Source organism: Stegostoma tigrinum, chromosome 13, assembly GCF_030684315.1.
Source record: "Stegostoma tigrinum isolate sSteTig4 chromosome 13, sSteTig4.hap1, whole genome shotgun sequence".
Taxonomy (NCBI): domain Eukaryota; kingdom Metazoa; phylum Chordata; class Chondrichthyes; order Orectolobiformes; family Stegostomatidae; genus Stegostoma; species Stegostoma tigrinum.
This window is the reverse complement of record NC_081366.1, coordinates 75,893,086-75,920,018: the sequence shown is the minus strand read 5'-3', so window position 1 is coordinate 75,920,018 and position 26,933 is coordinate 75,893,086. Positions and strand designations below refer to the sequence as shown.

At 45.8% G+C, this 26,933-nt stretch overlaps 2 long non-coding RNA genes across 2 annotated transcripts in view; one reads left to right on the top strand and one right to left on the bottom strand.

Annotated features, from left to right (window-relative positions):
- LOC132210481 (uncharacterized) overlaps nt 1-13,731 on the top strand; it is a 63,047-nt gene extending 49,316 nt beyond the window's left edge. The window contains exons 3-4 of the long non-coding RNA XR_009446629.1: nt 6,379-6,468; nt 10,725-13,731. This is a non-coding gene — a long non-coding RNA (uncharacterized LOC132210481). The remainder of the gene's footprint in view (nt 1-6,378; nt 6,469-10,724) is intronic.
- The window catches only part of LOC125458551 (uncharacterized), a 69,618-nt gene that overhangs the window by 38,350 nt on the left and 4,335 nt on the right, over nt 1-26,933 (bottom strand). The window contains exons 2-3 of the long non-coding RNA XR_009446628.1: nt 20,315-20,444; nt 12,364-12,856 (exon numbers count right to left, since the gene is read on the bottom strand). This is a non-coding gene — a long non-coding RNA (uncharacterized LOC125458551). The remainder of the gene's footprint in view (nt 1-12,363; nt 12,857-20,314; nt 20,445-26,933) is intronic.

Genomic DNA, 26,933 nt, shown 5'->3' with positions numbered 1-26,933 from the left:
CTGTCTGTGTGGAGTTTGCACATTCTCCCTGTGCCTGCGTGGGTTTTCCCCGGGTACTCCGGTTTCCTTCCACGGTCCAAAGATGCGCAGGCTGCGTGGATTGGCCATGCTAAATTGCTGGTAGTGTTCAGGGATGTGTAGATTAGATAGGTTATAGAGGAATGGGTCTGGATGGGGTGTTCTGAGGGTCAGTGTGGACTTGTTGGGCCAAAGGTAATAAAATGTGAGGCTGGATGAACACAGCAGGCCAAGCAGCATCTCAGGAGCACAAAAGCTGACGTTTCGGGCCTAGACCCTTCATCAGAGAGGGGGATGGGGGGAGAGAACTGGAATAAATAGGGAGAGAGGGGGAGGCGGACCGAAGATGGAGAGTAAAGAAGATAGGTGGAGAGGGTGTAGGTGGGGAGGTAGGGAGGGGATAGGTCAGTCCAGGGAAGACGGACAGGTCAAGGAGGTGGGATGAGGTTAGTAGGTAGCTGGGGGTGCGGCTTGGGGTGGGAGGAAGGGATGGGTGAGAGGAAGAACCGGTTAGGGAGGCAGAGACAGGTTGGACTGGTTTTGGGATGCAGTGGGTGGGGGGGAAGAGCTGGGCTGGTTGTGTAGTGCAGTGGGGGGAGGGGATGAACTGGGCTGGTTTAGGGATGCAGTAGGGGAAGGGGAGATTTTGAAACTGGTGAAGTCCACATTGATACCATATGGCTGCAAGGTTCCCAGGCGGAATATGAGTTGCTGTTCCTGCAACCTTCGGGTGGCATCATTGTGGCAGTGCAGGAGGCCCATGATGGACATGTCATCAAGAGAATGGGAGGGGGAGTGGAAATGGTTTGCGACTGGGAGGTGCAGTGTTGGGCCAAAGGGCCTGTTTTCACTCTGTAGGGATTACATTCTCATTTTAGGGGAGAGCAACGATATTGGGGATGTTCTGCAAGCTGGTATTGTGTGCCCGGGGGGGCACAGTTTCTCACAGTAATGATAAGTGGCCTTTTCTGATGACACCACATTCAGCAGTGTAGTAAATGTTGTGGGTCAATGCTTGCTTAACACTAAATTATCAATCTCACAGTAAACTAAACAGGCTCTGTTTATTTGAAAATACATTGCAGAATACATCGCCGCCGACAACTTCCCCTCCAAACCGCACACCATCCTAACTTGGAACTAGGCTGCCAATTCCTCATAGACGCTGGGTCAAAATCCCAGAGCTCGCTCCCTCATGACATTGTGCTGTCCCTACCTCTCACAGGCTGCAGTGGTTCAAGAGGGTAGCTCGCCACTGCTTTCTCAAGGGCAGTTGGGGATGGGCAATAAATGCCCACATCCTGTGACAAATAAAACAAATCGCTTAGCAAGCAGATTCATTATAAAGGTTTAGTGGCTATAGTTAGGAGAAAGTAGAGTTGAAATGTCCCCACACTCCCTGCTGCAAACTGTCTATTGGTCACATGCTGTACACTTGTGGTTACTTCCTTATTAACATTCTTAAAGTGATATCAGAACAGTAAATAGTAGCGATGGAAGCAGAAGGTTGCAAAGGGGCATTAAGTGTATGGGCAAAACTCAAAAGTGGAGTTCAGAGTAGGAAAGTATTAAGTAATTCACCATAGATTCAAGATAGATAGATCAGGGTACTGTCTAAACTGTGAGAAGCAAAGACTGTGGAGGATTTGAAGATTGAGAAGTGCAACTGTGGAAATTTGTAAAAGCCAGTGGACAGGCACAAGAAAGTTTACATCAGTAGGGTGTGCGGGTAAAAGATAGTGCACGATCAGGAATAGGCTGTGGAGGGAGTACACAGACCGTGTACAGGGAAATATTGCCTTTAAGCTGAATGCAGATACAGCTGCGTGTTAAGATTAATGAGTGGAAGAGCTGAGTGGGCAAACTAACAGAAGTTAAAGGGAGTGATAATGGGAACTGCAGATGCTGGAGAATCCAAGATAATAAAATGTGAGGCTGGATGAACACAGCAGGCCCAGCAGCATCTCAGGAGCACAAAAGCTGACGTTTCGGGCCTAGACCCTTCATCAGAGAGGGGGATGGGGAGAGGGAACTGGAATAAATAGGGAGAGAGGGGGAGGCAGACCGAAGATGGAGAGAAAAGAAGATAGGTGGAGACGAACGTATAGGTGGGGAAGTAGGGAGGGGATAGGTCAGTGCAGGGAAGATGGACAGGTCAAGGAGGCGGGATGAGGTGGTAGTTAGGAAATGGAGGTGCGGCTTGAGGTGGGAGGAAGGGATGGGTCAGAGGAAGAACAGGTTAGGGAAGCGGAGACAGGCTGGACTGGTTTTGGGATGCAGTGGGGGGAGGGGATGAACTGGGCTGGTTTTGGGATGCAGTGGGGGAAGGGGAGATTTTGAAGCTGGTGAAGTCCACATTGATACCATTGGGCTGCAGGGTTCCCAAGTGGAATATGAGTTGCTCTTCTTGCAACCTTTGGGTGGCATCATTGTGGCACTGCAGGAGGCCCATGATGGACATGTCGTCTGAGGAATGGGAGGGGGAGTTAAAATGGTTCGCGACTGGGAGGTGCAGTTGTTTGTTGCGAACCGAGTGGAGGTGTTCTGCAAAGCGGTCCCCAAGCCTCCGCTTGGTTTCCCCAATGTAGAGGAAGCCCACACCGGGTACAATGGATACAATATGCCACTTTCGCAGATATGCAGGTGAACATCTGCTTGACATGGAAGGTCATCTTGGGGCCTGGGATGGGGGTGAGGGAGGAGGTGTGGGGGCAAGTGTAGCACTTCCTGCAGTTGCAGGGGAAGGTGCCGGGTGTGGTGGGGTTGGAGGGGAGTGTGGAGCGGACAAGGGAGTCGTGGAGAGAGTGGTCTCTCCGGAAGGCACACAAGGGTGGGGATGGAAAATTATCTTGGGTGGTGGGGTCGGATTGTAGATGGCAGAAGTGTCAGAGGATGAGGCATTGTATCCGGAGGTTGGTGGGGTGGTATGTGAGAACGAGGGGGATCCTCTGGGGGCGGTTGTGGCGGGGTGTAGGGATGTGTTGCGGGAAATGCGGGAGATGCAGTCAAGGGCGTTCTTGACCACTGAGGGGGGAAAGTTGCAGTCCTTGAAGAACTGGGACACCTGGGATGTGCGGGAGTCGAATGCCTCATCGTGGGAGCAGATGCAGCAGAGGCTGAGGAATTGGGAATAGGGGATGGAATTTTTGCAGGAGGGTGTATTCTAGGTAGCTGTGGGAGTCAGTGGGCTTGAAATGGACATCAGTTTCCAGCTGGTTACCTGAGATGGAGACAGAGAGGTCCAGGACGGTGGGGGATGTGTTGGAGATGGCCCAGGTGAACTTGAGGTTGGGGTGGAAGGTGTTGGTGAAGTGGATGAACTGTTCGAGTTCCTCTGCGGAGGAAGAGGCGGCGCCGATACAGTCATCAATGTAACGGAGGAAGAGGTGGGTTTTGGGTCCTGTGTAGGTGCGGAAGAGAGACTGTTCCACGTAACCTACAAAGAGGCAGGCATAGCTTGGGCCCATGCGGGTACCCATGGCCACTCCCTTCGTCTGTAGGAAGTGGGAGCAATCGAAAGAGAAGTTGTTGAGGGTGAGGACGAGTTTGGCTAGGCGGATGAGGGTGTCGGCAGAGGGGGATTGTTCGGGCCTGCAGGACAGGAAGAAGTAGAGGGCCTTGAGGCCATCTGCATGAGGAATACAGGTGTATAGGGACTGGACGTCCAGGGTGAAAATGAGGTGTTGGGGCCAGGGAATTGGAAGTCCTGGAGGAGGTGGAGGGTGTGGGTGGTGTCACGGACGTAGGTAGGGAGTTCCTGGACCAAAGGGGAGAAAATGGAGTCCAGATAGGTGGAGATGAGTTCGGTGGGGCAGGAACAGGCTGAGACAATGGGTCGACCAGGGCAGGCAGGTTTGTGGAATTTGGGAAGGAGATAGAAATGGGCCATGCGGGGTTGGGGAACAATGAGGTTGGAGGCTGTGGGTGGGAGGTCCGCTATAGAGGGAACCTTGTTTACTATAGTGCCATCGTAAATGGATATTTTTGCTACAGGGCTGTTTTAATAAAGGGAGCAGACACAAGTTTGCAAATGAAACACATCTCTATACACGCAGGAGCTCGTCAGCTACTAAACGCCTTGGTTATGTCAGTTTTCTGGATGTTGTGTATTTGCATCCAAGGACCAGAGGACAATATCCTAAGTGATTCTTTCCCTCAGTTGATCTGCAATTTTTTTGCCTCTACCAGGAGATTGCAGAGCTGCAATTCATTGGGGGATGTGGGTCATAGAAGTGATCCTATTTGGAATAGTACAAACCTAGTGAATCCTTTCCCTTTTAGCACATATGTATCGGTAAATGTTAGAGAGTCACAGCGTTGTACAGCACAGCCCAACTTGTCCATGCGGACCAGATATCCTAAATTAATCTAGTCCCATTTGCCAGCATTTGGCCCATATCCCTCTAAACCCTTCCAATTAGTATAACCATCCAAATCCTTTTCAATATTGTAATTGTACCAGTCTCCACCACTTTGCTCCTTAGATCCATTTTAAATCTTTCCCTTCTCACCTTAAACCTATTCCCTCTTGTTATGGACTTCCCCACCCCAGGGAAAAGACCTTTGCTATTCACCCTACTGATGCCCCTCATGATTTTATAAACTTCTATACGGTCACCCTTCAGCCTCCGATGCTCCAGGGAACACAGTCTAAGGCTAGTCAACCTCTCCCTATAGCTCAATCCCTCCAACTCTGGCAACATCCTTGTAAATCTTCTCTGAACCCTTTCAAATTTCGCAACATCCTTCCTATAGCAGGGAGACCAAATTGCATGCAATATTCCAAAAGTGGTCTAACCAATGTCCTGTACAGCCACAACATGACCTCCCAACTCTTACACTCAAAGCACTGTCCAATAAAGGCAAGGACACCAAACGCTGCCTTCACTATCCTTTCTACCTGTGACTCCACTTTCAAAGAACTATGAACTTGCACTCCAGGTCTCTTTGTTCAGCAACACTCCCCAGGACCTCACCATTAAGTGTGTAAGCCCACTTGCCTTTCCCAAGATGCAGCAACTCACATTTTACCTAAATTAAACTCCATCTGTCACTCCTCAGCCCATTGGTCCGTCTGATCGAGATCCGTTATTCTGAGGTAATTGTCTTCGCTGACCACTACACCTCAAATTTTGTTGTCATCTGCAAATTTACTCACTCTTATGTTCACATCCAAATTATTTATGTAAATAACAAAAAGCAGTGGACTCAACATGGATTCATGAGGGACACTGCTAGTCACAGGCCTCCAGTCTGAAAAGCAACTACCCACCACCAGCTTCTGTCTTCTACCTTCAAGCCAGTTTTGTGTCCAAATGGCTAGTACCCCCTGTATTCTAATGTCATCTAACCTTGCTAACCAGTCTACCATGTGGAACCTTATGGAACGCCTGATGTCATGTTGAATATGTGAGGCATTCCACTCCATCCTCTTTCTGGATTTAATAATTTAATGTTCCTAATGTCCCCCAAATCTTCACATGTGGGATCTGTATCAATACTGTCCCCATACTCTCTCCAAAACTGAGACTTTTTATTTGCCCTCATTATGAAATGCTCCAGCAAATTTCCTGTACATTTTTATACTACAGCCTTGGTGATATAACCCATTAATCAATGTTTCATTTTTATTATTGTGTTGCCACATTATCCAGACATTGACAATGATAAATCTACAATGGATCCATTCTTAAAATGCTGAAAGATGATGCAGATGCCATTCTAGGCCAGCCTGTGTTAATTGGGATTGTATACTTAGGATTTGTTTTGACCAATCTATGTTATTCTGCATTTAGATAGTCTCAAACTTCATTTGCCTTTTATTTCCACTGCTGAGTAACAGGTCCATTTCTATTCTACTAACAGCATTGCAGGTATATCGATGTCTTGTAGCGATTCCAGTTAATGACCAACATCACTGTTTGCAGGGCAGTCAGGGATGGGGAAAAAATGCTGACCTTATGACACCCGATGTGCACTGAAAATGAATTATAAAAAAAGAGTTGAGACACAGGTCTAGAAGCTTAGGTTTTTCCAAGGCTGATGATTGTGGAAACCGAAAGAACTGCGGATGCTGTCAAAAAAACAAAAACAGAAACTGCTGGAAAAGCTCATCAGGTCTGAGAGCATCTGTGGAGCGAAATCAGAGTTAACGTTTCGATCCAGTGACCTTTCCTCAGAACTGTGGAACTGAATTCTAGAAGGAGTGATCACAGCCCCAAGAAGGGAAGACATCTTGGACAAAAATCCAAGGTCTCAGAGCTTGGTTGGAAACTCTCATGGCGAGAGTTCAGAAAATAATTTTTTAATGAGAAACTTGTGAATTGATTACACATCCTTAGTTTTTCTTGTCTTTTCCAGGAAATGGTGCTTTATGGCAATGAAATCAGCCACATATGGGCATCGGTTTTTATGGTGTTCAGGACCTTTTCTCAGCCTTCAGATACGAAGGTCAGTAAAAGCTTTTTGAAAGTCTCAGTAAATTATTAACAGAGGTGACACCCTCCACTGTCACTGTCCTTCAAGTGCTGCTACACTATTTGTCGCTGGGACACAGAATGTTTCCAGGTTTAAAACCTTTGTCAACAAACCAAACTGCTTGTATAGGTTAGTTAACTATCACTGCATTGAGGAATTAACCGTTCTAAAAATTTAGTTCTGCCACAGTAGCGAAACCAGAGGGCCAGATCAAAGGGCCTGTCAATTTTTATGAACTGCTTGCTGTTCTCCTATGCCATTTCATACTTTTTGTTCTTTAGTGCTTAAATCTCTTTAAAATAAATGTTTATGTTTGGCTTGATATCAGCTGGTATTTGGTAATAGCGACTGTCATGGACTGAGAATAAGTCAGGCATTGGTAAACTGTGAGAATGATTAAAAAGGAAGTCAGATAAATTGTTTATCCATGAGATATCTTTTGAACACTCAGCAACAATCCCTTCAATAACTATCACCACTCCATTAAATCTAAAGCCACAGTACACAAGGAAAGTATTAATTTCCTGGACAACATAGCACTTAAATTGTCACAAAACAATAGCTGTAAGATTGCACCATAAACACAAGCTTCGTGGACTGGATGGTTCACAGATAGCAACTTTATCTTGAACACATTCCTTGCACCTCAATTAATTCACAGAAGGTGAGACGCTTAGTGCTCTGACAACGCCAGTGCAAATCTTTGTGGGGAAATAAACTGCTCAGAATTAAATAACCTAATTGACACAGGGTTTGTGACAACAAGCATCTACGGTACTTTGTTGAAAGTCCAACTTCCCCTCTTTACAACCTCTCTTTCCTGATTGCAGATGCTTCCCCACACAATGCAGCCCCTTGGTACTCTCTAAAGACCGTCTTTCCATCTTTATGACTCCTTCCCAATGTCACTTTTGCTGCTGGCTCCACTCCATTTGAAACTCCTCTCCTGTACTTTATAGTTACACTCCCCACTCTGTAACCTCACTAAAGCCCAGGCCTTACTTTCCATTCTAACCTTCCCCAATACCCCTCCTGTGGATTCTGGCCATACTTTCCCCAGCCTTGGCTACGCAGATCAGATACCCTCTCACTCTCTCACTGCTCCTCCAATCAGAGGCTTAGGCTGCTTCTGAAATAACTCCATAGAGACCAGTATCCCGTTACCAAGTCATCCTTTATTTATACATTTATTGGGGCGGCATGGTGGCTCAGTGGTTAGCATCGCTGCCTCATAGCGCCAGAAACCCGGGCTCGATTCCACCCTCGGGTGACTGTCTGTGTGGAGTTTGCATGTTCTCCCTGTGTCTGTGTGGGTTTCCTCAGGGTGCTCCGGTTTCCTCCCACAGTCCAAAGGTTTGCAGATTAGGGTGGATTGGCCATACTAAATGGCTCACGGGGTTAGGGATGTGCAGACGAGGGTGGGTTAGCCATGGGGAACTGCAGACATTGGATAAAGGAATGGAATTGGGTGGGATGATGTTTAGAGGGTTGGTGTGGACTTGATGGGCTGAAGGGCCTACTTTCATACTGTAGGGATTATAATTTCTTACTAAAGGGGTACTTGCGAGGGCGAGAATGTCAGCTCAAGAAAGAGAAGGTAGATTGGGAGCCATTGAATGGAGTTCAGCTAGAACCGGGGCTTATCGAAATCGATGATCTGGACATCAAAATCACACATATGGTGGCCAAGCAATAGTAACAAGAAAATAGGCAGGAGAGTCGAAACAAGACGTGACAAAAGGTTTTCATCAAGACAGCACCTTCCAAATTCACGACCACTTCCAACTAGAAGGACAAGGGCAACAGGTACATGGGAACACCATCCCCTCCCAAGCCACTCACCATCCTGACTTGGAAATCTATCACTGTTCCTTCACTGGGTCAATATCCTGGAATTCCAACCTTAATGGTATTGTGGGTGGACTGGCAGTAGTTCAAGAAGGCAGCTCATCACCAACTTCTCAAGGGCATCTAGGTACAGACAATAATGCTGGCCCAGCCAACGACTCCTGCATTCCACAAATTAATTTTAAAAATTATAAAGTGGAAGAGGTCCTGAATTGTTCCCACTGCTTTAATGGCAGAGGTCAGAACTCTGAGCCACTTCTTATTTGTAATGGGATGCATGTCAGGGGTTTTGTATGAAAGGCTTAATACTCAATTGCTACCATTGTGATCTATCATGATCCCTCTAAGCTGCTGGGAGGGTCCGTACAGACCAATTAGTCTGCAGATATATCATCTTATGGTTCTGGAAGCTTCTGCTGCAGAGATCCAGAGAGAGAGTAGATGGGAAAACTTAGAAGAGCATGGATGAGGAAAGTAAAATAGGACCTCATAGAAGACAGGACGAAGGCTAGGTCCTCTCAATAGCCTTTGCAGTAATGATGTGGGGATGCCGGTTTTGCACTGGGATGGACAAAGTCAGAACTCACACAATATCAGGGTATAGTCCAACAGGTTTATTTGAAATCACAAGCTTTTTGAGCACTGCTGCTCCACCAGGTGAAGGAGCAGTGTTCGGAAAGCTTGTGATTTAAAAAAAAACTCTGTTGGACTGTAATAATAAAATGTGAGGCTGGATGAACACAGCAGGCCAAGCAGCATCTCAGGAGCACAAAAGCTGACGTTTCGGGCCTAGACCCTTCATCAGAGAGGGGGATGGGGGGAGGGAACTGGAATAAATAGGGAGAGAGGGGGAGGCGGACCGAAGATGGAGAGTAAAGAAGATAGGTGGAGAGGGTGTAGGTGGGGAGGTAGGGAGGGGATAGGTCAGTCCAGGGAAGACGGACAGGTCAAGGAGGTGGGATGAGGTTAGTAGGTAGCTGGGGGTGCGGCTTGGGGTGGGAGGAAGGGATGGGTGAGAGGAAGAACCGGTTAGGGAGGCAGAGACAGGTTGGACTGGTTTTGGGATGCAGTGGGTGGGGGGGAAGAGCTGGGCTGGCTGTGTGGTGCAGTGGGGGGAGGGGATGAACTGGGCTGGTTTAGGGATGCAGTGGGGGAAGGGGAGATTTTGAAACTGGTGAAGTCCACATTGATACCATATGGCTGCATGGTTCCCAGGCGGAATATGAGTTGCTGTTCCTGCAACCTTCGGGTGGCATCATTGTGGCAGTGCAGGAGGCCCATGATGGACATGTCATCAAGAGAATGGGAGGGGGAGTGGAAATGGTTTGCGACTGGGAGGTGCAGTTGTTTGTTACGAACTGAGCGGAGGTGTTCTGCAAAGCGGTCCCCAAGCCTCCGCTTGGTTTCCCCAATGTAGAGGAAGCCGCACCGGGTACAGTGGATGCAGTATACCACATTGGCAGATGTGCAGGTGAACCTCTGCTTAATGTGGAATGTCATCTTGGGGCCTGGGATGGGGGTGAGGGAGGAGGTGTGGGGACAAGTGTAGCATTTCCTGCGGTTGCAGGGGAAGGTGCCGGGTATGGTGGGGTTGGAGGGCAGTGTGGAGCGAACAAGGGAGTCACGGAGAGAGTGGTCTCCTGCACTGCCAACATGTCCATCATGGGCCTCCTGCACTGCCACAATGATGCCACCCGAAGGTTGCAGGAACAGCAACTCATATTCCGCCTGGGAACCCTGCAGCCATATGGTATCAATGTGGACTTCACCAGTTTCAAAATCTCCCCTTCCCCCACTGCATCCCTAAACCAGCCCAGTTCATCCCCTCCCCCCACGGCACCACACAACCAGCCCAGCTCTTCCCCCCCACCCACTGCATCCCAAAACCAGTCCAACCTGTCTCTGCCTCCCTAACCGGTTCTTCCTCTCACCCATCCCTTCCTCCCACCCCAAGCCGCACCCCCAGCTACCTACTAACCTCATCCCACCTCCTTGACCTGTCCGTCTTCCCTGGACTGACCTATCCCCTCCCTACCTCCCCACCTACACCCTCTCCACCTATCTTCTTTACTCTCCATCTTCGGTCCGCCTCCCCCTCTCTCCCTATTTATTCCAGTTCCCTCCCCCCATCCCCCTCTCTGATGAAGGGTCTAGGCCCGAAACGTCAGCTTTTGTGCTCCTGAGATGCTGCTTGGCCTGCTGTGTTCATCCAGCCTCACATTTTATTATCTTGGAATCTCCAGCATCTGCAGTTCCCATTATCTCTGTTGGACTGTAATCTGGTGTTGTGTGACTTCTGCCTTTGCAGTAATGTCGAGGTTATTCTTATAATCTGTAAATAGTTGGAGAGATATAATAAACAACATCCTGTTTTCTCTAAGGGAGAGAATCATTGGACCAGAAAATGGCTATGATTACACACAGCAGACCACACAAGTCCCTGAAGAACCCCCACACTGAGGAGATATGGAAGACAGCACATGCAACACGGTGATCAGTCTGGAATCTGAAGCTTTAATTTTGTGCCAATAATGCTGGTAAGCCAGAAAGCTTAAAGGAAATCAGATACTGCCAAGGACAGCAAACCCAAAGTAAACTCATTGCAACTCACAACACTGAATAATAACTCAAGGAACAATACTAGAAGAGTTTCAGTCCTGATCATAGTTCTAGAAAAGATGAAATCCAAGCCAGAGATATACAGGTGGTCTGTGGAGGAGACCCCAAGTCCAAATTCAGTGTTGAATGAACAGACAGTGGAGATTGTTTAAGTCAAAATGCAAGCTCCCTGATACAAGTAGAAACTCAAAACAGTGCGGTTATTTGGGGAAAATCAGAAATATTGGGAGTGTCTACCACAGAGTGTAAATCCCACAGGCCACAACGAGAAATTGATAAAACTAACAGAGCCAAGAGAGAAACTCACATAATCTAGCAGCAAAGAACTAAGGAAATTATAAACTCCATCATTTAAAGCAGATAAGCATGAGTAGTTGTGATCTTATAAAAAAAAGTCTGCTGTGATACTCCATTGCAGACATAAAATGCAATAAATCTGCCATTAAGTTGCAAAACATGGCAAAACCTCCAGTAACGCTGTGTAGTAAAAGCCCAAGTGAACCAAGATTACACCATAAGTAATCTTCAGAGAAGATAAAAGACTGAATCATATTAGAAAGCTACGGTATCAGATACAGTGTTGTCAGAAGGATGTAATTTCAGAGATGGACAAAATAGAATATATGATACCAGCCGGTGGAGAGTTTGCCCCTCCTAATTTCCATTGACTCCAGTTTTGCTGGGGTTCCTTGATCCATACTCAGTCAAATGCAGCCTTGATATCAAGGGTTGTTATGCTTACCTGTGGACTATCATGTTAAGCATTTTTGTGATATGTATAAAGGTGTGTAAAGATCATGAAGCTGCATGATGTACTGGTGTCTATCTGCTGCAATTTTGATTGGATGTTTTCTTTCTGAAGTCATCATTCCAAAAGTCACAAGCCATTTAATCTCAGTCTTTTGACCTGACTAAGCCAACCTACTCTTGAGTGATTTGTCAGAACCTTTGGCTAGAATATCTTTAATGGCCACCTACATTTGCTTGTGATTCTCATTCTGGCCAAACACTTGTGTGCAAAATGACTTGGCTTCTTGCAGTGAAAACACAGCCTTCTTCATGCTGGACATAACTTTTTTTTTGTGCTGCCCTCCAAGGTATTTGCATCTGTTTGCCCTTTCGGTCTGGAATGTCTATCTGTGAATAACTAGTTATCGATTTACAACCTCAGCCTTTCTGCACATGTTGATCACTCTCCTGAGAGCAAGATTCTCCTCTCACTGTAGATGTGCTCTCAATGCAGGATTTCTTATACCTAATACAATCTTCTCTTTAATTAGTTCATCTTTTAGTTATGCAGTCAGAGGATTTTGAAAGTTGTTTTAATGCAGTTACATATTGGGCCCTAATATTGAACATATATGGTTGATAAGTTATATTCACTTGAGGTTCAAAGCTTACCTTCAAGGCTTTTTAAAGATTCTGTTTCTTCCTATTCTTCAAGCAGGTTTAATGTGGATAACAGTCTCTTTCCAAGAGTAATAAAGGCATAGCACACACAAGTGCTCTGGGTTGTTAAGTAAATCTGCTACAAACTTATAGCCTTGTCATTCTATGTATCAGTTCAGTTTTATTTCACATTTAATTTTGACCTGTGCTGGAAGCGGAACGTTTATAGCCATTGTGTCTTATCCACTGCTTTCAGCTGTGGCTTGCTTATTTGTTCTTTTCCTGTGGCTTTTTGCCATGTGTTCCTTTTTTAGTAACTGTACTTCTATACAGCTCGTCAACATCTAATCTCAGCCACACCCATATACCAGTTAAGAGCTCACAGAACAGCAGTCTTGTTTGTATCCCAAACACTTCCCTCTAGTTGAGACCAGGTAACTCGGTAGAGGCTGGGAGATGTCCTGGGACCTTCTTAGTGTCATTCTCCCCGTGCTCCAGTTTCCTCCTGCAATCCAAAGACGTACAGGTTAGGTGGATTGGCCATGCTAAATTGTCCATAGTGTCCAGGGAGGTACAGGTTAGGTGGGTTAGCCATGGGAAATGCAGGCTTACAGGAGTAGAGTGGGATGCTCTTCAAAGTATAAGTGTGGACTTGATGGACTGAATGGTCTGCCTCCACACTGCAGGGATTGTATGATTCTATGACATATATCATGGATTACTAAATGTCCACTAAACTATTTGCTGATCCACTAATATCATATTGGAATAATATGTCCCACTGTGGGTTTGGTTTGAACTGAGTGCAGTTGTAGTTCTTTCTTGCAAACGATGTGATGGTTTGTACCTTTCCACATGCCATAAATCCATAGTGACAAAAACAGGCGATACTTCGGTGAAAATATTTGTGAAAGCAAAGGTTGTGTTTGTTTGTTACTCAGAGTGACAAGACCAATAGGGAGAGATTAGTTGGCAGCATTCCATGTATAAAGTAAAGCATTGCAGATGAATGTGAAAAGAATGACTCACACCCTGTATTATAAATCTGTCAAGAGTTTGGATAATGTCCAATGGCTTAAGAACTTTAAGAATTTATTTTGTTGTGAACTGCAAAGCCACAGTCACTGAAGCACTGTAATACGCCACTAATCAAACTCAGCTATCTCTCCCTCAGGATAGGACCCACCTTCCACATGCACAATGTGTTTCTTTGGATACTAGAATCAGCCTTGATATTCATGAGTTAGAGAGGTTTACCTACACTGAAAGTGAGAATGAATGGCATTAGGAATGTAGGGTCTGGAAGCAGGAGTAGGCCATTTGCCCCTTCAAGCCTGCTCCTTGAGCTCTTTTTGAAGCATGGCAACATTGACATTAATGACTGGGATGAGCTTGGTAGAAATCATTCAGAGTAACAAAAACTTATCTTTGAACTATTTTGCAAAATGTCTCTAAGTTAATGCACTGTTAGGGAATTGTTCCCTTAAACCAGTTGTATTACTAGGTCCATCCAGCAAGGTAGAATTTCATGAACATAACAATGTGTCGTTGCCCAAGAACTCAAACTGAGGATTGTTGCAGCAACAGACAATATTGCCTCGCCTGATGGGGGCCTTGTCTGGGAGCTCTGTGTTGCCTCAGTCCTCTGAAGTGTTCAACAGCAAATCTGCCCAGTATTGGGCACCCTGGAGGCAAATATCCAACTCCTAACTAGCCATGCTCAAGAACCTGCCCGTTAATCAGAAGTGCACTCCTGCCCATCTAAAAGCCTTCCCTTTGTCTCCAAATACACCTCAGGGAAGGGCAATAAATTACACCCAAAATGTGGACTTTTAAAATTTCATTTTGCTGGTACAACTTGCTTCTGTGCATGTTTCTTCAAATAGCAATTTATAGTTGAGCCTGAGATGTAGGCTCTTGAGTTTCCCAGGCTCTGCTGGTGCTGGTAGTCTTTGCTATGTACCAGATTAATCACAAATTTAGCATTAAATGAATCAGGTTTATCCACATGCAAATTTCTAGGCCAAAGGATGCAGTGGTATTAACAGAACGCTAATCTTAACAGGTCTTGTCATTTCAATAATTAACTGCACTGAATTTCTTGAGTTTTGCAAAAGTTCCAACTCCTTCCACACATTTCACTCATGGTAAGTAGCTCCCTGACAGATCAATGGGCTTCACCTGTTTCAGCCACACCTAGGTTGCTGTTTTAAATTCCTGATGTCTTTTTGTTGTACGACATAGGAAAGATATTATTAAATTGGAGAGCGTTCAGAAGAGATTTACCAGGATGTTGTCGGGAATTAAGGTTTGAGTTATAAGGAAAGGCTAGATAGGCTGAGACTTTTTTGATTAGAGCATAGGAAGTTGAGGGGGTGACCTTATTGAGATATATAAAATCATGAAGTGGGCATAGATAAAGTGAATAGTAACGGTCTTTTCCCGAATCTGGGGGAGCTCAAAACTAGGGGGCATATTTTCAAGGTGAGAAAGATTTAAAAAGGACATGAGGGACAACTTTTTACGTAGTGGGTGGTTCATGTGTAGAATGAACTACCAGAAGAAGTGGTGGATGCAAGTACAGTTGCAACATTTAAAAGACATTTGGCTAAGTACATGATTAGGAAAGGTTTGAAGGGATATGGGCCAAGACCAGACAAGTGGGGCTAGCTTAGTTTGGGATTATGTTTGGCATGGACTGGTTGACTCTATAACTCTATTACAAGTTTATTATCTCCATCTACAATTAACATCTTGTGCAGCTTGGTCTGCCTGCATTTTTACTGAGATCTTTACACACTATGTTTTTGCATTTTGCTGGTGGATAACGTTTTAGCTAATAAAGTCAATAACCTTGGAATTCATTGAGTTGTTCCTAATGTATAACATAGATTGGATCAGGAGTATAGAGAATAAATCCTTCAGTCTCAAGGGACTGGATCTTTCCAGATCCGAGAGGATTTAGTCTGAGAAAACAAAGTCAAGACAGCTCCTTGATTTCTGAAGAAAGGTCTAGGCCCAAAACATCAGCTTTTCTGCTCCTAAGATGCTGCTTGGCCTGGTGTGTTCATTCAGCTCCACACCTTGTTATCTCGGATTCTCCAGTATCTGCAGTCCCTATTATCTCTTATGCAATTAAAGTCTCACTTAAGATCCATTTTGGACAGGGAAAAGACAGCCAGTGCACTGATCCTGTCCCAGTTAGCTATGGTGCAACTTAAGTTTCATAATTTCAACGCAAAAAAATCCTTTGCAGCTTTTTAACACCTTTTTTTAAAATCGGTCAAGTGACCACAAAACTTCTGGCTTCTAGTTGTCTGTTCTTGAGAGAGGAGTGAGTGACAATAGAGCAAGTGGAGATGAGGATCCTGAGATTAAGTGAATTATTTAAACCATATTTGTGAGCCAGGAACATGTTACTGTGCCCAAAACTGCAAGCAATGGAATGAAGCTGTGTAGCATTTGGGAGGAGCCCAATTATGTCAAAATTATCTCAGAAGTGTAACTGTACAATTCTGAAGGCTTCACTTGGTATTCAGTTATTTTCTTCTTCCTCAAATTCTTCCTGCTCTGCGTTTCCAAAATATCTAACAGTAGGGATGAAACAACAGATTGTTTTTCCACATAAGTCCTCCATGAATATAAATTCTACATTACAAGTCACTTGAGGTCATTATCTCACTTGCTCACCTACCAAACCACCAGCACCTCTGTTCACTCCTGAACATCATCTATCAGCTACATTAGTTCGATACAACTAAATCTGTTATGGCCTTTTGCTGCAGCATAATTTTCAGTCTGAAGGGGAAATTAATTTGAACTTATACAGCAGCTTCCATGCTATTCCAAAGTGTTTCACAGCGAATTAATGAGTCTTGAACTGGAAGAGCTATTGTAGTGTCTACAAACGTGGTATGTGGCAAGGTCCCACTGACAGCAATGATATCAATGACTGAATCTTATATTTTGATGCTCTAGGTAAAGGGATAAATGTTAGGCATTGAGCCATAGAGTCATATAGAACGAAGCTCCATAAGGTCACCCCTCAGTCTCCAACACTCCAGGGAAAAACAACTCCAGCCTACTCAGCAGTGTGATGGAATACTCACCACTTGCCTGTGTAAATGCAGCCCCAACAACAGTCAAGAAGCTTGACACCATCCAGGACAAAGCAGCCCGCTTGATTGGCACCACATCCACAAGCATCCACTCTCCACATAGTAGCAGCAGTGTGTGCTATCTACAAGGTGCACTGCAGAAATTCACCAAAGATCCTCAGACAGCACCTTCCAAACCCATAACCACTTCCATCTAGAAGGGCAAGCGCAGCAGATATATGGGAACACCACCACGTTCAAGTTCTCCTCCAAACCACTCACTATCCTGACTGGAAATATATCGCCATTCCTTCACTGTCGCTGGGTCAAAATCTTGGAATTCTCTCCAGGATCACACTGTGGGTCGACCCACGGCAGGAGGCCAAAAACCAGCTCACCGCCACCTTCTCAAGGAGCAACTAGGGATGGACAATGAATGCTGGCCCAGCCAGTGACAGCCACCTCCCACAGATGGAAGAATACATTTTTAAAAAAATGTCTCCCTATAGCTCAAACTCTCCAGTCCTGGGGAGAACTTCTGTTCTTTACTTTCACCAATACCGTGTGACCTTTTACAGCTACCCTCGTCATAAAGTACAGCTTGAATTTAAGGTCTCAACTAAAAGACAGTACCTCAATTTTGCTGTGTGTTGGTGCTAAATCTGAGAATATGGCTTGAACAGTCAATATTCTGATTCAAGGAATAGTGTACAGCCACTAACCTGACATTACCAACATAATCCTATACCCATACAACTGATAGATTTGCAGCGTTAACCTTTGACTGCCTTTGTTCTCACTTCTTACCAGCTGCACATCTCCTTTCCAAGATAATAAAATGTGAGGCTGGATGAACACAGCAGGCCCAGCAGCATCTCAGGAGCACAAAAGCTGACATTTCGGACCTAGACCCTTCATCAGAGAGGGGGATGGGGTGAAGGTTCTGGAATAAATAGGGAGAGAGGGGGAGGCGGACCGAAGATGGAGAGAAAAGAAGATAGGTGGAGAGGAGAGTATAGGTGGGGAGGTAGGGAGGGGATAGGTCAGTCCAGGGAAGACGGACAGGTCAAGGAGGTGGGATGAGGTTAGAATGTAGGAGATGGAGGTGCGGCTTGGGGTGGGAGGAAGGGATGGGTGAGAGGAATAACAGGTTAGGGAGGCAGAGACAGGCTGGGCTGGTTTTGGGATGCAGTGGGTGGGGGGGGAAGAACTGGGCTGGTTTTGGGATCTGGTGGGGGAAGGGGAGCTTTTGAAGCTTGTGAAGTCCACATTGATACCATTGGGCTGCAGGGTTCCCAAGCGGAATATGAGTTGCTGTTCCTGCAACCTTCGGGTGGCATCATTGTGGCACTGCAGGAGGCCCATGATGGACATGTCATCTAAAGAATGGGAGGGGGAGTGGAAATGGTTTGCGACTGGGAGGTGCAGTTGTTTATTGCGAACCGAGCAGAGGTGTTCTACAAAGTGGTCCCCAAGCCTCTGCTTGGTTTCCCCAATGTAGAGGAAGCCACACCGGGTACAGTGGATGCAGTATACCACATTGGCAGATGTGCAGGTGAACCTCTGCTTAATATGGCAAGTCACCTTGGGGCCTGGGATAGGGGTGAGGGAGGAGGTGTGGGGGCAAGTGTAGCATTTCCTGCGGTTGCAGGGGAAGGTGCCGGGTGTGGTGGGGTTGGAGGGCATTGTGGAGCGAACAAGGGAGTCACGGAGAGAGTGGTCTCTCCGGAAAGCAGACAAGGGTGGGGATGGAAAAATGTCTTGGGTGGTGGGGTCGGATTGTAGATGGCGGAAGTGTCGGAGGATGATGCGTTGTATCCGGAGGTTGGTGGGGTGGTGTGTGAGAACGAGGGGGATCCTCTTTGGGCAGTTGTGGCGGGGGCGGGGTGTGAGGGATGTGTTGTGGGAAATGCGAGAGACGCGGTCAAGGGCGTTCTCGACCACTGTGGGGGGCAGGTTGCGATCCTTGAAGAACTTGGACATCTGGGATGTGCGGGAGTGGAATGCCTCATCGTGGGAGCAGATGCGGCGGAGGCGGAGGAATTGGGAATAGGGGTTGGAATTTTTGCAGGAGGGTGGGTGGGAGGAGGTGTATTCTAGGTAGCTGTGGGAGTCGGTGGGCTTGAAATGGACATCAGTTACAAGCTGGTTGCCTGAGATGGAGACTGAGAGGTCCAGGAAGGTGAGGGATGTGCTGGAGATGGCCCAGGTGAACTGAAGGTTGGGGTGGAAGGTGTTGGTGAAGTGGATGAACTGTTCGAGCTCCTCTGGGGAGCAAGAGGCGGCGCCGATACAGTCATCAATGTAACGGAGGAAGAGGTGGGGTTTGGGGCCTGCATAGGTGCGGAAGAGGGACTGTTCCATGTAACCTACAAAGAGGCAGGCATAGCTGGGGCCCATGCGGGTGCCCATGGCCACCCCCTTAGTCTGTAGGAAGTGGGAGGAATCGAAAGAGAAGTTGTTGAGGGTGAGGACGAGTTCAGCTAGGCAGATGAGGGTGTCAGTGGAGGGGGACTGGTCAGGCCTGCGGGACAGGAAGAAGCAGAGGGCCTTGAGGCCACCTGCATGTGGAATGCAGGTGTATAGGGACTGGACGTCCATGGTGAAAATGAGGTGTTGGGGGCCAGGGAATTGGAAGTCCTGGAGGAGGTGGAGGGCATGGGTGGTGTCACGGACGTAGGTGGGGAGTTCCAGGACCAAAGGGGAGAAAATGGAGTCCAGATAGGTGGAGATGAGTTCGGTGGGGCAGGAGCAGGCTGAGACGATGGGTCGACCAGGGCAGGCAGGTTTGTGGATTTTGGGAAGGATTTTTTTTTGCAGGAGGCCCCCACTGCACCACACAACCAGCCCAGTTCGTCCCCTCCCCCCACCGCACCACACAACCAGCCCAGCTCTTCCCCTCCACCCACTGCATCCCAAAACCAGTCCAACCTGTCTCTGCCTCCCTAACCTGTTCTTCCTCTCACCCATCCCTTCCTCCCACCCCAAGCCGCACCTCCATCTCCTACCTACTAATCTCATCCCACCTCCTTGACCTGTCCGTCTTCCCTGGACTGACCTATCCCCTCCCTACCTCCCCACCTATACTCTCCTCTCCACCTATCTTCTTTTCTCTCCATCTTTGGTCCGCCTCCCCCTCTCTCCCTATTTATTCCAGAACCCTCACCCCATCCCCCTCTCTGATGAAGGGTCTAGGCCCGAAACGTCAGCTTTTGTGCTCCTGAGATGCTGCTGGGCCTACTGTGTTCATCCAGCCTCACATTTTATTATCTTGGATTCTCCAGCATCTGCAGTTCCCATGATCACTCATCTCTTTTTCACTTGGGATTTACAAATAATGCTTGTTCCATAAGTTATTTTCTCTGAACTGGTAGGATTTGTGCTCGTGTGTACAGGAATGGATTAATGCATGGGATTATGGAGACTCAGCTGAAGGGCTTCTCAGTAAAGGGCTTGATGATGCATATCTAACTGTTGAATCAAAAAATTCCAGCATTTAGAAATACTTTCAAAAGGGCAGCTCAACATGAACACTGACAGTTGTGCATATACCCTGCAGACCCATTTTTCCATGCATTTGCCTAATAGAGGGAGGTGGTGGGAGAGGGAATTGAGGTGGGTGAGATTTGCCAAGGGGCTGAGATTTTTTAGTGCCAAGGGCTTGAAGAATTGCCGGTGGTTTTAACTGTCCCAGCACAGGGGTTGGACTGAATGTGTCATCATTACATCCAGGCATCAGCTAACTGAACCATCAATGGGGCTTCTGTGTGCAGTTCATCAGAACACTTTAACTATATAAACTTCATCAGCCTGCCAAAGGTCAAAAATCTACCGAGTTTGCTTGAGGTCAGCAAAATGTATTTTACCTGCTGTAGTTTCTCATTAAATAGCACTCAGTCAGTTTTTATGAAGGTGTTCCAGGATGGATTTGTGGCTTGTGTTCTAGCTGTAGGACATGTGGAAAAAGTACTCGGTATTTTCCAAACTTGACGCTGCCTGGAAAAACAAAACGGCAACTTGACAAAATGTGCTCCCAGCTGATGAATACACTTCACACATGTTCAGTGTGATCACATTCAGGGAACTGCTGGCTGGATTTAATCAGTTTGTCATAGGTGGATTGAAATGCTGCTTGCTCTGACCCTTGAAGCATTCCATTTCAAAAGACATTTATCAATAAAATCAGTTATTAGGGAAGCAAGACCAGCAAGTCTTTTCACAGGAAGCAATGTGAAATGGTTTCAAATCTGCCACAGATCAGAGAGAATGAAGTCTTTTAATTCAAAGATTGCCAATGTCCTAAGTGAAGTTAGTTTTAACTAATCTTGGAGCTAGTCCATTGTACAAATTCAGCCTTGTTGCTATTAAACAGACAGGTTTACTCCCAGCAATTGTTTTGTACTGTGAGTTCTTCAGTTGTCAAAGGTTGACAAAGATACCATTCTTTCTTCAGTCTGGGTGGTATGGAGGGAATCGTGAATAAAATAAGATGGGCACCCAGCACACTTTGTGTCTACCCAACATAAAACTAACCTCCAGATCTTGGTATGAAATTGGCAACACCATATTAATAATAAATGGAGCAGCACAGTGGCTCAGTGGTTAGCACCACTGCCTCATGGCACCAGGGTCCTGGGTTCGATTCAGCCTCAAGTGACTGTCCACACATTCTCTCTGTGCCCTCCTCCAGTTTCCTTTTCAGGAATGTACAGGCTTAGTGGATTAGCCATGGGGAAATGCAAAGTTACAGGGATAGGGTAGGAAGGTGGGTCTTGGTGGGATGCTTTTCGGATGGTCATAGAATCCCTACAGTGTGGAAACAGGCCATTTGGCCCATCAAGTCCACACCGACCCTCCAAAGAGCATCCCATCCAGACCTTCCCTACCTTTGTAATACCCACATAGCTTGCACATCCCTGGACACTATGGGCTTTTTAGCATGGCCAATCCACCGAACCTGCATGTCTTTGGGTTATGGCAGGAAACCCATGCAGACATGGGGAGAATGTGCAAACTCCACATGGACGGTCAACTGAAGGTGGAATTGAACCTGGGTCTCTGGCGCTGTGGGGCAACAGTGCTTACCACTGTGTCACCCGTATGGTCGATATATCAACACATATTAGGCCAAATGGCCTGCTTCTACGCTGTACGAATTCTAGAATATAAATAGTTATGGATTAATTCAGCACTTGTGAACAAGCCATTTCACCCCGAGAATATGCCGCTCAATTATAGTGGGCAGCCTGTGCTTTATATAAATGTTTTGAAAATGACAGCAAGTGACAAGGGGAGTTGTTATACCTTTCGAGGGTGCCCCTGTTCCTTGCAGCCTGTTTTCTGATATCCACCCCATCCTCCCGGTCCTCCCTAAGCTGTCCAAACACTTCCTACCCGACACTTTAAACTTATCTCCCTCCAGCGATTGACTGGTTGGGGTTGGTTGTAGTGCTGGCACTGCCAACGCAGTTCTAGAGGTAGACCTTCCTCCCATGGCTGGACAGTGATTGGGGAAGTGCAATTTTCCACGAATTTATCCCACTCGAACACATTGCAGTTCTCTGGGTGAGCTTCTCATTCTGTTGGCTTGCCATCGACTTTCCAATGGAACAAGGAGTCTGTCACCCCACCATTTTACACAAGGATCTTTGCTCAGAATCTAACGTGTGCCACACCTACCTCACAAATGAGTCACAGGGTAACATAGAACAAGCTAAACTCTACATCTAAGCCCTCCGATAAATGACCCGGAATTGTCCAATGGAGATACAGGTTTCAACATATAATCATTGAGCACAGAAACAGGCCCTTAGGTCCAGCTCGTCAATGCCAACCAGATATCCTAAATTAATCTAGTCCCATTTACCAACATTTGGCCTATATCCCTCTAAACCCATCCTCTTCATATACCCATCCAGATGTCTGCAAACTTTAGTTTGTATTATAACAAAGTGTGGGGCTGAATGAACACAGCAGGCCAGGCAGCATCAGAGGAGCAGGAAAGTTGACATTTCGGGTCAGGACCCTTCATCAGAAAAGAACTGTCAACTTTCCTGCTCCTCTGATGCTGCCTGGCCTGCTGTGCTCCTCCAGCTCCACACTGTGTTATCTCTGACTCCAGCATCGGCAGTTCTTGCTGTCTCTTTGTTTGTATTACACCTAACCTGGCCCGTTCTGATGAAGAGTCACCAGATTTGAAACATTAAATCTGCTTTCTCTCCACAGATCATGCTGAGTTCTGCCAGCAATTTCTGTTCTTGTTTCAGATCTTGAGCATCCACAGTTTTTTTGTTTTATTCTGGCCTGGGATTGTTTGATGAAACAGTAGGGGGAGCTTTACTCTACAAGTGCACAGGAGACGAGCATTCATCGTAATGATGGTGAATTTCAAAAGGTAGAATGTGTATGACACCTCTCTCCTCACAAAAGAAAACAGAAGAAAATTGTTCAATTTAAATTCATCCAAGTTTGCTCAGCTTAGCAAGTCGTACAGTTATGGCTACAAAGTTGAGAAAGACTAAAACTCCACTGAAACTACCAGCATTAAGCTAAGCACGAGATACGGCAAAAGGCGCATAGTTCCAATTGATCTTCCAAGGTTTCCCTCAGTAAAATGTTATGGAATTTTTTGAAAAATCTATCCATAGATGTTGTTGTCACCAGCTGGGCCAGCATTTATTGCCCATCACTAACTGCCTAGAGGGGAGTTAAGTGTCTGGAGTCACATATAGGCCAGACCAGGTAAGGAGGCAGTTTCCTTCCCTGAAAGACATGTGTGATTCTGAAGTGTTTTTCCTTACCATTGACAATGGTTCATGGTTATCATTAGACTTTCAATTTCCAGATTATTATTGAATTCAAATTGCACCATCTGCTGTGGTGCGATTCAAACCCAGGTCTGCCAGATTAACAGTTTAGCAATAATACCACCAGACCATTGCCTCCCCTAATTGGGAGACTGGTTGAACTGAAGGCATTGAAAAACATAGATCAGACTGTGCCTGGTTGAGAGAGAACCAACAAGGATGAAAAACCTACTTCATTCTTTACCACCCTACTTGTTGCGGATGGATTTGTTCATCCCAGTATTGGTAGGCACAGTGGAAACGAAGTCCTGTCTAGGTTTTAAACCTTTCATGGTGTTATGAGCTACTGACGCTGCCCTGAAGTGGAACAGATTCAGAATAGATCTCACTGCTCAAAACCGGACAATCAGGAGGCACTGTGTCCATCAACGGGAGCAGAAAATGCATTCAACAAATGTATTCTGCAAACTCATAGCCTGGCACGTCTTTCACTCCATCATTACCATCAAGACAGAGGAGTAAATGAAGTTCAAAGAGGAAAGGAGGCCTGCAGACCATACAGCCACAGAGCTGTACAGCGCAGAAACAGACCCTTTGGTCCAAGTCATCCATGCCGACCAGATATCCTAAATACATCTAATCTCATTTGCCAGCATTTGGCCCATATCCCTTTAAACCCTTCCTGTTCATGTACCCATCCAGTTGCCTTTTAAATGGTGTAATTGTACCAGCCCCCACCACACACACTGTCTTCTATATGAAAAAGTTGCTCCTTAGATCTCTTTTAAATCTTTTGCTTCTCACCTTACACCTATGCCCTATAGTTTTGGACTCCCCCACCCTGGGAAAAGACCTTGTCTATTCACCCTATCCATGCCTCTCATGATTATATAAACCTCTAAAAGGTCACCCCTCAGCCTCCGATGCTCCAGGGAAAACAGCCCCAGTCTATTCAGCCTCTCCCTCTAGATCAATGCCTCCAACCCTGGCAAAACCTTGTAAATCTTTTCAAGTTTCACAACATCCTTCCGACGGCAGAGACCAGAACTGCACACAGTATTACAAAAGTGGACTACCCAATGTGCTGTGCAGCGCAACATGGCCTTCCAACTCTTGTACTCAATGCACTGACTAATAAAGGCAAAGAAGCAGCACTGGTGTACCACACTATAAATCAAGCCCTGCTATTCCTGATCTCTTATCGAAAGATTTTTAAGGTATGCACATTATCCAAATTCAAGGTTGGCAGAAAGCAGAGACCAGGTTTCAGAACTAAACAAAAATGATCACTTATTATAAACAACCATATTATAGTCACAAGGAAACCAATACAAACCACTGGTGCCTAACATTACTAAATAACACTTCTGATCCTCTTATCAACTGTCCAAAAATAGATTATTAGTGGAGGGAAAGGAAAACTGGAAAGTTCAGTTCACTTGCTTCTTGATTCCGAAGTTGAGATGATATTTCTTTGCCTAGCCAGGACCTTAGGGTTCACTTCTCCTCCTCGGGAAGCTTTCACTGATTTGTATGAAGTGTAGAAGGACTGGTTCACTTGGAAATTGTCTCTGATTTATCATTTCAAAGTCACAGGTCACAACAACTGTTGTAGGAAAAGTAACTGATGTTCTCTAAGTTTACTGCAGAGAGCGGGCAGCTTCTGCTGGGGCACACAACTGCTCACACTCCTGTATGTATCTCTGTATCTCTCTCTCTTTCCCTGTCTCTCTGTATCCCTATGTCCCTCTCTCTCTCAGTGTCTGTGTCTCTGTAACATGTTTCCAGTTCCAACCTGATCAGTTAATTGTGAACAAATCTTCAGCTTTTGATTGTCTGCGCATTGCAGGAACCCATGGCAACAAAAAGCAGAGTTCACCATCAGTGTTGAGTTCTTTCCTGTGAAATTATGCAGCCATCCTGTAAAATATCCTTTTTTAAAAAAACATAAGTTCTTTCTCCTTGCTGTGCACAGCTCTTGCAACACCTGAGAATGAGATTTCAACTGGTAAAACTAAACTCTGAACTACATGCATGCTAAGCAGTGGAAGAAGCAGGTGATGTACACAGTGACCCTGTAACCAATGAGTCAGATCAATACCCTGCTGCCCTTCAGTCATGAATAGAATGGATAATTAAACTAATGAGGATGATAATGAGGCTCAACAAATGTCCCCATCTTCACTGATGGGGGAGCACAGCCTATCACTGCAGTAAGACGAGGCTGAAGAATTTACAATCAACCTTCAGCCAGAAGTGTCGAGTGGATGATCTGACTCATCTTCCTCCAAAGGTACCCAACGTTGAAGATGCTAGTCTTTAGACAATTCAATTCAATCCACGTGATATGAAGGAATTGCTGAAGGCATTGGATATAGCAAGAAGCAACATCCCAGCTGTAATCTCAAAGACTTGAACTCCATAATTAGCTGCACCCACAAACAGTTTGTTTCAAAACAGCTGCTGCCAGCTTTAGCAAATTTGGCATGTGTTTGTTCTGATGAGTGCAAGATACAAAACTCCAGCATAATAATCTCTTTTGTCAGCAATAGTCAAGAACACAAATTGGAACATCAACAATCTTGTTGAAGTCACTTTTGGTGATACAACTTTAATCGAGATTGTTATTTTCAATTGCATCATGCTTTTTTGAGTTGACTTTAGGACCAAGTCACATCTTTCCATCTTTGTGGATGTGATTGTTTCTTGAATTGACCACAAGTTTTATTTCAAACGTAATTCTGTAAAACCATTAAGTTTATAATGCAGTGACATGTGTGAGATTGGGGCACCTTTCAAATGCTCAATGCGTGACCACATTCAATGACCATAAGTCATCAGGGTAGGCTATGGCGTGGTGGTATTCTTACAAGACCATTAACTAAGAGACCCAGGAAACGTTGTGGGGACCTGGGTTCCAATCCCACCATGGCAGATAATGAAATTTGAATTCAATAATATTCTAGAAATAAGAGTCTAATGATGACCATGAATCTGTTGCTGATTGTCCAGAAAAACCCAGCTGGTTCACAAATATCCTGTAGGGAAGGAAATGTGCCATCCTTACCTGGTCTGGTCTGCATGTGATTGCAGACCTACAGCAATGTGGTTGACTCTTAACTGCCCTCTGGGCAATTAGGAATGGGCAATAAATGCTGGCCTAGCCAGCGATGCCACATCCCACGAATGGGGGAAAAAAAAAGGGATAATTTAAATCTGTTGTGTCAAATTCATTTTCTACAGTTTAGGTGATCCAACATCCGGGGACTTTGCTTGGCTGTCTGCACTTAAAATTGATCATCCAGGACCACTGGAGAAGTACACAAGGATATTGAGAGAATGAATGGAAATTGTGACTGCACTGGCCATAATGTTCTGATCTTCCTCACTCAGGGATAATGCCATATGACTGGAAAATTGATGTGTTATATCCTAGTCCAAATACCATTATCATGTCCAACAACCGCAGACCAGTCAGTTTAACCTGGAGCAAAAACAGAAGTTGCTGGAAAAGCTCAGCAGATCTGGCAGCACCTATGATGAAATTCTGAGGAAGGGTCACCAGACTCGAAACATGAACTCTGATATATTCTTCACTGATGCCGCCAGACCTGCTGAGCTTTTCCAGCAACTTCTATTTCAGTTCCTCATTTACAGCATCCGCAGTTCTTTCTGTTTT